This window comes from Mobula birostris, chromosome X (genome assembly GCF_030028105.1).
Source record: "Mobula birostris isolate sMobBir1 chromosome X, sMobBir1.hap1, whole genome shotgun sequence".
NCBI classification, from domain to species: Eukaryota; Metazoa; Chordata; class Chondrichthyes; order Myliobatiformes; family Myliobatidae; genus Mobula; species Mobula birostris.
In genome coordinates this window covers 37,100,542-37,112,302 of record NC_092402.1, presented here as the reverse complement: position 1 = coordinate 37,112,302, position 11,761 = coordinate 37,100,542, and positions in this window count along the sequence as shown.

Here is an 11,761-nt window from a genome sequence, read left to right as displayed (position 1 = left end):
AGCTAAGGTATAAAACTAAATCATCCTAAAAGAGATTTGGCTATTTATTGGAAGAGTAGTCGATTTTGAAGGTGTTTAGAGTACATTTTGAATATACCTGTAACTAAATCTATAGTATTCCAACAGTGTTGAATGTTTTAAAATTGATTGAAATGTTGTTTTACTTCCTTGCTGTATGTCATGTTTGACCGAAGGTCAAACTTGCATTATGTAGAAATTGTGACTTGCAGTAAAACATACTATAAAAAGTTCCATAAGTTGTTTTGGATGCTTCCCACATATTTCAGTTGAACCTTTATTTTCATGATTGCACCAGTGTAATTTAACAGCGATAACAAAGCTTTGCATTTCAAATGTTAATAGGTTAAATGAGAAATTTGATTGTTTTTTTTACCAAAAATCAAGAATTGTCACTTCACTATTTCAAATCTAAATTGTATGCTGGAACAGAATTCCACCCTTGCTGATATGCAGTCATTGCTGAGTCAAGCTACAGTACTATTAATGAGATAGATCAGACTGGGGCACTGCAGTCCTGGTTTTGCAATGATGTAGTGAACAGGCCATACTATAAGAGTAGTTGTACAATGACTCATATTAACAATGAGAAAAAGAAATCAATATAGTTTTCTATCTTTGTCCTACATTGTTGACATCTTGACAAAAAAAATTCTTCTTGGAGTTACTTTAGCATTGAAACAACCCCATTTAAAAATACATAAATATTTGGTTAGAATCTAATGAGATTAAATCACTTAAAGTTGCAGTTTATATTTTCCCTACCATGATGCAAATGGAGAAAACTAAAGTGACCAGAAATGGTTAACTCCATTTTGTTACACACGCATCTCTAAAAGTTAATCTCTAAAATAACTTAAATTGATTCCTTCATTCATTCCTTGAAATGAGTACTTCAAATTTTATGCCAAATGAAAAATAGCTACAAATTTGATTTCAGGTTTGATAGTTGTTGAAGTGAGCTGAGTGTTCTTTGTACTATGTACTTTGTAGTTTATGGTATTTGTTTTATTTTGACCTCTACTATTGTCTTCAACACAGCACGTAACAAACGAACATACTATTGTCTTCATTGTTGCACACATCATTGCTTTCTAGTTTCGGTCTCCAGTCACTTCAGTTATCTGATTGAAATTACGCAGACTAGTTTCTAGCCCTTTTATTCTCACCAGCTTTGATTATTACCCTGATTAAATTTTTAATGTCTAGTTTTGCTTTGTTTATTTAAGGACTCTGTGCATTGAATCTAGTGCATAAGCTTCACAATGCCATAGAGAATGACAGTTACAAAATATTTTCTGATGATTTTTGGTGACCAGAGTATATTAATCTTTTGCACTCTGTTTAGACTGCTTTTGTCAGCACATTCTAAACTAAATCAGATACTGTATATAACTGCTCAATTTCTGTAAAATATTTGTTAAATATGTCTGGATTATATGTTCTTGGCTAACTGGCTAATTGCAAGCTTTCAGTAGGTGAATTTTCTGACATTTGAATACTCAAGACCGAATACATTGCATCAGAAGAACCTTTCTTCTTGCACCTTCATTTCATTTTAATACTAATGTTTGACACCACAAAACAACTTGCATACACAAAGGAACTTTTAAGAGAGAGTGTGTGTGTGTTTAATCTATAGTTCGCATTGAATTTTTGTAAAATGTTCAACTGGTAAAGATAATTTTGAGTCTGGATTTCAGGAACATTCAAATTGCAGTTAGGCTTAATGAAATTTGTTATTTTTGTGCTATTATTTTCCCTTCAATTCAAAACAGTTATGGCACTATTTGATTATCAATATGGGGAGTAGACCTCTGATTTTAAAGCAATAAAGAATGTGGCAGAGTGAATTTCTGATTCTAACCTCTGTAGATTAGATGGAACAAAGTTGATTGTTCCTACTCAGTTGATTGTTATACTCTTATCAGTATAGCAGACCGCTGCAGTTTTTTTTAAATCACAGATTTTTAGAAATGGTTTTCTTTAGTTCTCATGCTCTAATAACTCATCTATTGTTCCTAATACATTTTTTCATTTTATTTAGCAAGATTATGTCAATTTTGTTTAGTTTAAAGGCATATTACAGTGTCATTTGCTGCTAGTAATCCAAATTGGGCTGCAGTGTGATCTTGAGTGGTGTAAATCCAGTTATCAGAATGATCGCAAGCAATAGTTGATTGTCAGCTGCCCAGTATTAAAATTCTTATAGGTATTACTGAAATGGTAACTATAGCAATAAGTACGTTAAGAAGATCGAATATAGCATACATTATGTATCTGGAAATATCTATTTCTTCATAGCTGGCCTAAAAATTACCCCTTCTAAGTTAATTTCTTGAGTGTGCATACATTTTGGGAATAATATAGATAAATTTGGACTTGTAGATATTTGACAAAATACTGGCATTGTCCAGGAGGAAATCTCTTCCCAAAACAGCTGCTAAATTTAGAAAGCAGGTTTTGCAAGATAAAATCACCACTGATGGAATTAAATCTGTTATTTCCACAGTATTTGATTCTAAGCATACCTGTTGGAAGGGTTGTCAGAGAATCGTACTCAAAATTTAAAATTACAACACTGTTTATCAGGATGGGTTTGTTCTAGCTATCTGGAATGTGAATCTGAGTAAAAGGCAATAAAGTGTGGGCTACACATCCCTTCCTCTTAACTGTGGTTATGTTCATCTCTTTAGGTTTTAACCTTCTTATGAAACAGATGAATTTTGTTTCTAGAACAGAGAATTTTTTTTCAAGGTTTAATTTTAAATGAAAGGACACTAGAACTTTTTTTTTAAAAAAGTAGAAATCCAGATGATATTCCACTTCCTGTGGTATTTTTAAATCACATTCTCACATTAAAAGCCTTTAATATGGGGTTACCTTTGTAGCACTGAATGCTTCAGCAAAGGATTCAATTTTTAATATTTTAATGTTCCATTATCTTTTTTTCCATATGTGTATTTTTCTAGAAGTCAAGTTCAAGATTTTAACATTTTAATTGTGTAGTATGGTGATAGTAGAGAAAGAAGGTCAGCATTCCCTTTCTCACTTTCACAAGCAGTTGAAAATGTTTTGCAGGTTATGGTGTTAAAAAGAACACTAATTCTGAAAGAACTATGAAATTTCTATTAGATTCCTGATCTGTTTGCATTAGGACCAATGACATAATGATTTGAAGAAAACCTTATTAATTACATCATTTTCTGGGTTTATAAATTCCAGTTGAACTGGAGGTTTCTTGGCATGACTATCTACCTCCAACTCTCCACCCAGTCAAATCTTCATTTTGTTTGTTGAAAGAATTTGTGGGGAAAAAAAGGTTGATTATTTATTTTCCTCTTGGGTTACTGTCTGATAGATTAATCTTTCATTCCTGGGAACTTCAGAGCAGTCGCTGAAGAGTTGATGGTCCAGATTGCTCTCGAGTCAAGTCAGGAAACCCCTTGGCAATATGAAAATAACAGTAGAGATATTGTTAATTAATCCAGGTGGAGATCTATGCAATATTTTTCCAAATGCACCATATTTCGTTCATACTAAAGATATCTCTCAGACTGCAACTTAGATGCCGTTAGCAATACCTTGATCTTTACACAACTGGGTTTGTATAAAAGCGTGGATACTATGCTGATTTCTTGTGGAGCCACAGATAAACATTGTTTATCAAAAGCCATTACAGTGTATGCCTTGTAAATATTATACATTAATTATTAATACTTTGACCAGAATTCAGATAATGTGAATGTTCATAGGTAGGTTTTTTGAAGTGTTGAAACAGCAATTATGAAATTTATTGACTACTTATCCTGTTGTTCTCATGAGGTGTGAACAAGCTGGAGTCAGTGATTTGTTAACACTGAAACAGGATTACTTTTTAAGAAATGAATCAATTTCACAGTAAAATTGCATGCAAAACAAGACTTTAGTCCATATTCTCTTCAAACCAGCGGCAACACAGTACATTTACAGGACATGATTTTTAAATCTCTTAGCTGAAGCATCTACTCTTATGGTCTTGTGTATCTTTATCATCCAGTCTCTGTGAATTACTGCAGGAACATCACACTGGCCAGTACTATTCCAGCTGTAGAATCCTCACAGTGCACACAGTATCCCAGCCAGAGAGCCACTGCACCAGTTACTGCATTCCCTTGTACTGTCTCGACTTTTAATAAAAGTTGACAATTGCATCAGGAACTCAATCACATAATAGTATCGTTGCACTCTCATCTATTCATCCAGGAATAGCTGAAGATGCCTCTTGCATGGCACATCAAATCATATCTTTTCTAGAAGACTCAGTAAATGTGCAAGCTTAGATTTTTGAAGTAAATTCACAAATTGCAGTAAAAGGGAGTAGAGCTTGTTATTTTTGCACATGACTTGTTCTCAACCTGTGTAGAAGTAAAAATGTCGTAGACATGATTGAGGGGAGCTGAAGAGGTGAGGGTTCTATTCTAATGGTGTACCTAGAAAGCGTGTCACATAAAAAGAGATTTAAAGCCACATTTGCAGCTATCAAAGCACCAAAATCATTTGCAAAATTTTTGAACCAGGAACGTCTGTCTATTTAAACCATTAGCCTTATATATTAACATACCACATTTACCTCACAATAACAGTTTTGTAGAAAGTGTTTAATTGTGCATTTTTTTTACAAGTTTGTAAGGAAACTGTTTACTTCCACCCATTATGTGAAATATATTTGTATTATGCAAGGACCCTTCTGTTACCATTGAGCAGTGTATCTTATTTACTTCACACTTGATTGAAATTATGTAATGGATTATGTCTTCTACCTTTTTTCCTGTTTGTATAGATCATGAGATATTTCATGTGAACTTTCTTAATGGTCAATTTAGTGTGTGTGGTGCACCATTTATGACATCAATAAAATGTTCCTGCCAACCTATCACTTGATTATATTTTATTTTTGAAGTTCATTACTCAAGCACGGGACACTGATGTTAACAGGGTAAGTTGGTATATAATACAATTGTTATTAATCAATAGCTAAAAACCTTGCTCAGTGTTCCACCCATCCTATTCCTGGGGTTTACAGCTTAGTCCAATTTCTTATTCCCAATGCACGTGAGCACAGGCCAACCAGCATTTCACAGAGTGGATGTCTTTGAAAGAGGAGTCCGGTACCCCTATGCAACACACATCAAAGTTGCTGGTGAGCACAGCAGGCCAAGCAGCATCTGTAGGAAGAGGTGCAGTCGACGTTTCAGGCCGAGACCCTGAACGTCCTGATGAAGGGTCTCGGCCTGAAACGTCGACTGCACCTCTTCCTACAGATGCTGCTTGGCCTGCTGCGTTCACCGGCAACTTTGATGTGTGTTGCTTGAATTTCCAGCATCTGCAGAATTCCTGTTGTTTTCGTTTAAACCCCTATGCAAATTGTGTTTTTGGTCGGGGAAGGGATTTCTGGAAAGAAGATGCTAAAACGTTTTTTACTCATGGGATGCTTTTACAAGGTTTAAATACCTGATCTATTATTGTCAATTGCTTTTAACATTTTAAAAAAAAATATCAGTTTTTAAACACGGGAGTTGTTGTTAATTGACATCTTTACCACTCCAGAAGATACATTTTCTGTGCAGAATCAAGTTGTGATGTTATATGAAATATATTAAGCATAACCTTTGTCAGCAAATTTCTTTACATGGATGGATAAGGCGAGAGATTTTAAATTAAGATAAAAGCACAATTTGTGCTGAACAGTTCCAAAAAGGGAAGTATTGTTTAACGTATTACAAATACATCAACTGTACTCTTTTCCTAGATGCTGCTTGTCCTGCTGAGTTCCTCCAGCATTTTGTGTGTGTCGGCTGGATTTTCCAGCATCTGCAGATTTTCTCTTGTTTGACACTTAATTCCAGAAATGGTGGGGGGGGGGGATAAATGTGTGTGTGAGACCAGCATAGTTAGTGCAATAGCATCTATGAGCCCTGGCGAAATTGAAGTTGGTAGGTTTAAGGAGGGTGTGGGTGTTGGTAATAAATTGCTTCAACTTCAGTTTCTTGAATGAAGAGTTCCACAGAGTGGTTCTTTTTTCTCTTAGCTCATTTTTATCAAGATTATCATCCTATTTCTAACCTTGATTGTTTACCGATAAGTGCAGTTCTATAGTATTTGCAACACAAAATAATTAACCTCACCAAAAAATGACGATCACTCCACCAGTGTTAAACTATTCAAAATGTACAAGTGCCAATCAATCAAGAGTCCATTTCCCCTAAAAAAAAAAAGACATTAACCACCACCTTTGGTACTCAACAGTTTTACCATCAATGAACACCCTTGACTGTCAATAGTGGAAAATCACTATCTAGAAATTTAACTGAACCAGTCTATTTTGTGTGATGGTCTGCCTTGTTTTGAGGTTGGAAAAGCAAAACAAGTAATTGTTTTTCTGTACATAGGCATCCCTTTCTTCCTCCAGCCTCAAAATCAAATTTATTCATGATACACTGCATAGTACATTAAATAACAGTATTAGGTGAACCAATGAGAATAGTCTAGTTGCAGTATAAATACACTTGCTGATTTCCCAAAGCAATTAAAATGGTCAGAATGATTCTCATGTCACCTCTATATCTAATGTAAAATGCTGCCTAAAGTAAGAATTTGCCTGAAAATGACTTTTAAAATTTTCATCCTGCTACCTGAAAAAGGAGCCATCAATCCAATGCATAGAGTCAGGTAATGAACAGGTGTAGAGGTCTTGTATCAATGGTTCCATTATGCTAAATTTGATTTGCACTCCAATGATGCTATATCTTGAGGGGTGATCGTAGGTGTATAAAATCATGAGATGCATAGATAGGATAAAAGCACACAATTCCACTTCCCCAGGGAATAAGGGATCAAGAACCAGATGCAAATAATTACGAGGAGAAGGGAGAAATTTAATTGGAATCTGAGGAGCAACTTTTTCACCCTGAAGGTGATCTGTATTACTGTAATTAAGTAGCTGAGGCAGGCACATCAACAACATTTAAAAGGCACTTGGACAGATACTGTACATGGAATGAAACGTTATGAGAGTTATGTGCAAAATTTGGGGAAATAGGACTAGCTTAAAAGGATATCTTGGTTGGCATAGACATGTGGGGTCTCAGGGCCTGTATCTGTGCTATCTGACACTATAAACCTGTGACCTCTGGATCTGTGTGTGGGAGGTTGTGGGGCTTGGAATCGGGATCTGGTGCAGCTTTTATCTTCATAACTGGCATGAATCCTGTTTATCATTTTGAAATATAGTGACCCTAATTTAAATGTCAATAGAGACAGAGTTTTATTGGAGATCTGATTTAAACCTTGTAAAATATGCTCATAACCTGTCATTCGCCCTGATGTTCATTGTCTGTAAATATTATGTTCAGCCCTTGGTTTACGAGTTTCAACTGAGTTTTAAATGATTCACCTCCTAAGGGGATTGGGCCTGTGGCCTGTTGATATTTCAGAAAGTTCCACAGATTTTTTTTATTCACTTTGAAGTTTCATCCTGACCTTGATTCATTATAACTCCAACCACTAGATGCTGCTGTGGAGCTAGAAATGATGAGTGACTGAACAAATACTTAGCTTGAAGACAGAAGAGACTGCAGAGATGTGCAGGCAGGGTCTCAACCTGAAACATTGACAATTCCTTCCTCCACCACACCCACCCCCACCCCCAAATGCTGCTGAAGCCATCGAGTTCCTGCAGTGATACAATACCTAGCACACTTTTAGTGGAAAGGAATATTCATAATGTAATCACTTCTATCTTGCACATATGAAAACATTAGTAGTTTGATCAGAGGTTATGGTATAGGCTTGGATCAGTTGAGAGTTAGGGCATGGTTTTCTGTCTCATTCTAAGCTTAGTATATAGAGCAATACTGTCACAATGCCGCTTTGAATGAAGCCCACGCAAAGTCATTAGTACATTGTAGTTCTCATCTTACCCAATATCATCTCAAAAACACAAGTGATTCTACAGATGCTGGAAATCCAAAGCGACACACATAAAATGCTGGAGGAACTCAGCAGGTCAGGCAGCATCTATGGAAATGAATAAACAGTCAACATTTCAGGCCAAGACACTTCGTCAGAACAAAAATGAACTCTGCCATTGGATCAGGACCTCACTCTTGTCAGTCTGTGTGGTAGCTGATGTCAAATGGTAATTCTAAGTTAACAGGAGTCTCGCACAGTCACTTCCATTCCTCAGTTTGAGGTTTAGGACTTAAAATATCAGAACCCCATGGATAGTCCAAGGAGTGAGACCTGTACATCACCCCATTATCATAGCCGGGTGCCTCAGATCATGTAACATCGCCACCCTTCTGGGAGGGCAAATTATCTTTATGAAATGGGTTTTGCCATCTAGATTGGGCTAGACTGTAAACTCCACCTCTGCAAAGCCATGGGATCAAAAATTGCCTCATGATCCTCTGACACACGCTTATACACCCCAGTCTGGGAAGCTACGGACGTGTCCAAAGAGGTCCTCAATTCCAATCTTGAAAAAAAAATCATGGTTTGCATTCCAGTGAGAGACAAACTGATACTCCTCAATCTGAAGCTTAGAAATGGTGCAATCCTCTTGCAAAGAAGAAATAAGGAAAATCTAACTTCAGTGGAGCCCTCCCTTGATAAAATGCTAGGAACACATTATTGTCAAAATATCACCAGGGAGGCAAGTATAAGATGTCATGGCAACCCTCCTGGTCCAGGCACTGGTACCTGTTAGAATGGAACTTACTTTATCAGTACTTAACATAACTTTCTTTTAAACCTCCAAATCACAGTAGTATTTCTTTGACCTGGATGTGTTTCCTCAATTGGATACGCCAAAAGTATTAATGAGAATTTGAATATTATTTTGATGTTAAATTCTTAATTCCCAATTAGAATGGAAATTCAACTGAAAAAAAACACAAGGATATTTTAAACAACACACATCAAAGTTGCTGGTGAACGCAGCAGGCCAGGCAGCATCTCTAGGAAGAGGTACAGTCGACGTTTCAGGCCGAGAGCCTTTGTCAGGATCTCGGCCTGAAACGTCGACTGTACCTCTTCCTAGAGATGCTGCCTGGCCTGCTGCGTTCACCAGCAACTTTGATGTGTGTTGCTTGAATTTCCAGCATCTGCAGAATTCCTGTTGTTTGCGAGGATATTTTAAAACTTGTATAATTTCCAATTATCTGCTATTAATGTGAAATTGAATTGGTGGAAGATGATATTCATGCAAATTCAAAACAACAACATACACTCTAAGGGGGAAAAAAATCAGACCTAAATTAAAAATTTAAAATGTTACAGTCTGATGCAGCTGAATCTTAACTTCAATATTTTGAGTGAGAGACACAGTAAGCAAAGCAAATTTAATTTTGCAGGCCTCCAGTCAGGGGTCAATTTGAAATGCAGATCCCTTATCAGTTTAAAGTAAATTGGTGATTATAAAGAACACCCGTGTTTCTTAGTTTTTCATTAATCCGTGGAAAGACAAAGTGAACAAAAGTTAAAGATTACCAAGCAAGAATGAAAATGGCAAACTGAATTATAGTTGGAGCCATAAACATCCTTTTATTTGAGATTTATACCCTCTGTTTAAAGTTACTTGGATAAAACTGAATTCAGACCACAGTGAGTATCCTGTCTGTGTTTCTGGCAAATGTTCCAACAGATGCATTGTTTTGCACTATGTGAGAGTAATCTGCATAATCTGTGAAGAGAGATTGACTTATTGCTTTGATGTGATCTGGATTTTTAAACTAAATGAATTACGCTTTGGTTGTTCTACTTTAGTCAAGCATTTCCCTGGATTTCTTTTTGTCTCTTGGGTTGGACTGAATTAATTGCTGTGGTGTTTGACAGAAATAGTCTCTGAGCTGAAAATCAGCATTAAGTCAAGATAGTATTTGTTAGTACTATATTTTAAAGGAGACTCTTCATGGAACTATCAGGGAAGGTGGGGAAAGAAGGATGTGTAGGAGGTGATATTGGTTATGATGTATGGATGAGTACTGCTTATCTGCGTTGGGATAGAAGTAACAGAGTTTTAGGTAAACTGACAAAGGTATAGACAGCCTTTTCTCCTTGGAGCGACGGAGGATGAGAGGTGACCTGATAGAGGTGTATAAGATGATGAGAGGCATTGATTGTGTGGATAGTCAGAGGCTTTTTCCCAGAGCTGAAATGGCTGCCACAAGAGGACACAGGTTTAAGGTGCTGGGGAGTAGGTACAGAGGAGATGTCAGGGGTAAGTTTATTACTCAGAGCGTGGTGAGTGCGTGGAATGGGCTGCCGGCAATGGTGGTGGAGGCGGATACGATAGGGTCTTTTAAGAGACTTTTGGATAGGTACATGGAGCTTAGAAAAATAGAGGGCTGTAGGTAAGCCTAGTAATTTCTAAGGTAGGGAATGTTCGACACAACTTTGTGGGCTAAAAGGCCTGTATTGTGCTGTAGGTTTTCCACATTTTCTATGAGAGTTTTAGCAACAGACAGTAGTAGTAGGGGTGTTAGTAGCAGAGGGATTATGGGATAGCATAGAAGCTGACAACTTGGTTTATTCTGAGTGTAGTTGGGAGAGCAATCTTATGGAAGTCTTGATGATTCAAAGACTTTGGCTTTGATTTTGCATCTTTTTTTTAAATTTTAGCGATACAATGCAGAGTAGGCCCCTTCGGCCCTTTAAACCCTGCTGCCCCAGCAACCCCAACAAACTCCCTCCCTTTCTCCCCTCCTAATCACGGGACAATTTACAATGATCATTTAACCTACCCAGTATGTCTTTGAACTGTGGGAGGAAACTGGAGCACCCTGGGAAAACCCACACATTCTACGAGGAGGACACACAGAGACTCCTCACAGAATGGCACCAGAACGCCCCGGATATAATAGCATCGCACTAACCACTACACTACCGTGATGTGGAAAGTTGGATATCTTTGATAAATTTGACGTTGGACAAGCAGTGTATGCATGAATTGACAGTGATGGGATTGAGAGAACTGGAGCTTGATGTTCTTTGGATCCTTGTGAAATTTATGGCCAGTAATACATAAGGCCAGACCTCACCAAGAGAGATGACTGGACAACATGCAAGCAATTACGGTCCTTGCTTTTGTTTCTGGGTTCTCCAGTGTAAAGGCCCAGAAGCTGATTCACCACGGTCAAGACCACCATCTTTTTTTTTCTTCAAATTAAACATTTTTTTAAATACACACTTTCTCACAACTTTGATGATTTATTGTGTTATTAATTTCTGAATCCACAGTCCAGCAGGAAGCTGAGTCCATCAATATCAAATCCAGGGCTAGTGTTTAATACAGCACATACCTATACCTATTGATTTATCAGGTTGTCAAAATCCACATGGATCTGAAGCATACACTTTGTAATACTTATAAATAGAAAGATAAAAACATTAAAATTTACTTAAAAAAAACTAAAGTGACATAATAAGTGTTAATATTACCTGCACTGCAATTACAGTATGTACACGATTCTATGCAAAATTTTGACTGTACATGCAGTTGTTTTACTCTGTCATCTGTTCTTACCAATTTTTTTTTTGTATAATGTTATTTGACCTTGTAGGCTGGGGCACCTTGACTTCAATTTATGTTATGTTGTTCTTTAACAGGTTGCAGTGAATATGGAAAATATGACTCTCTTAAAAGGAAGTTGATAAGCTTCCTGAGAAATGGACAAGAGGTGGGGGGGGGTGCGGTGCTGTG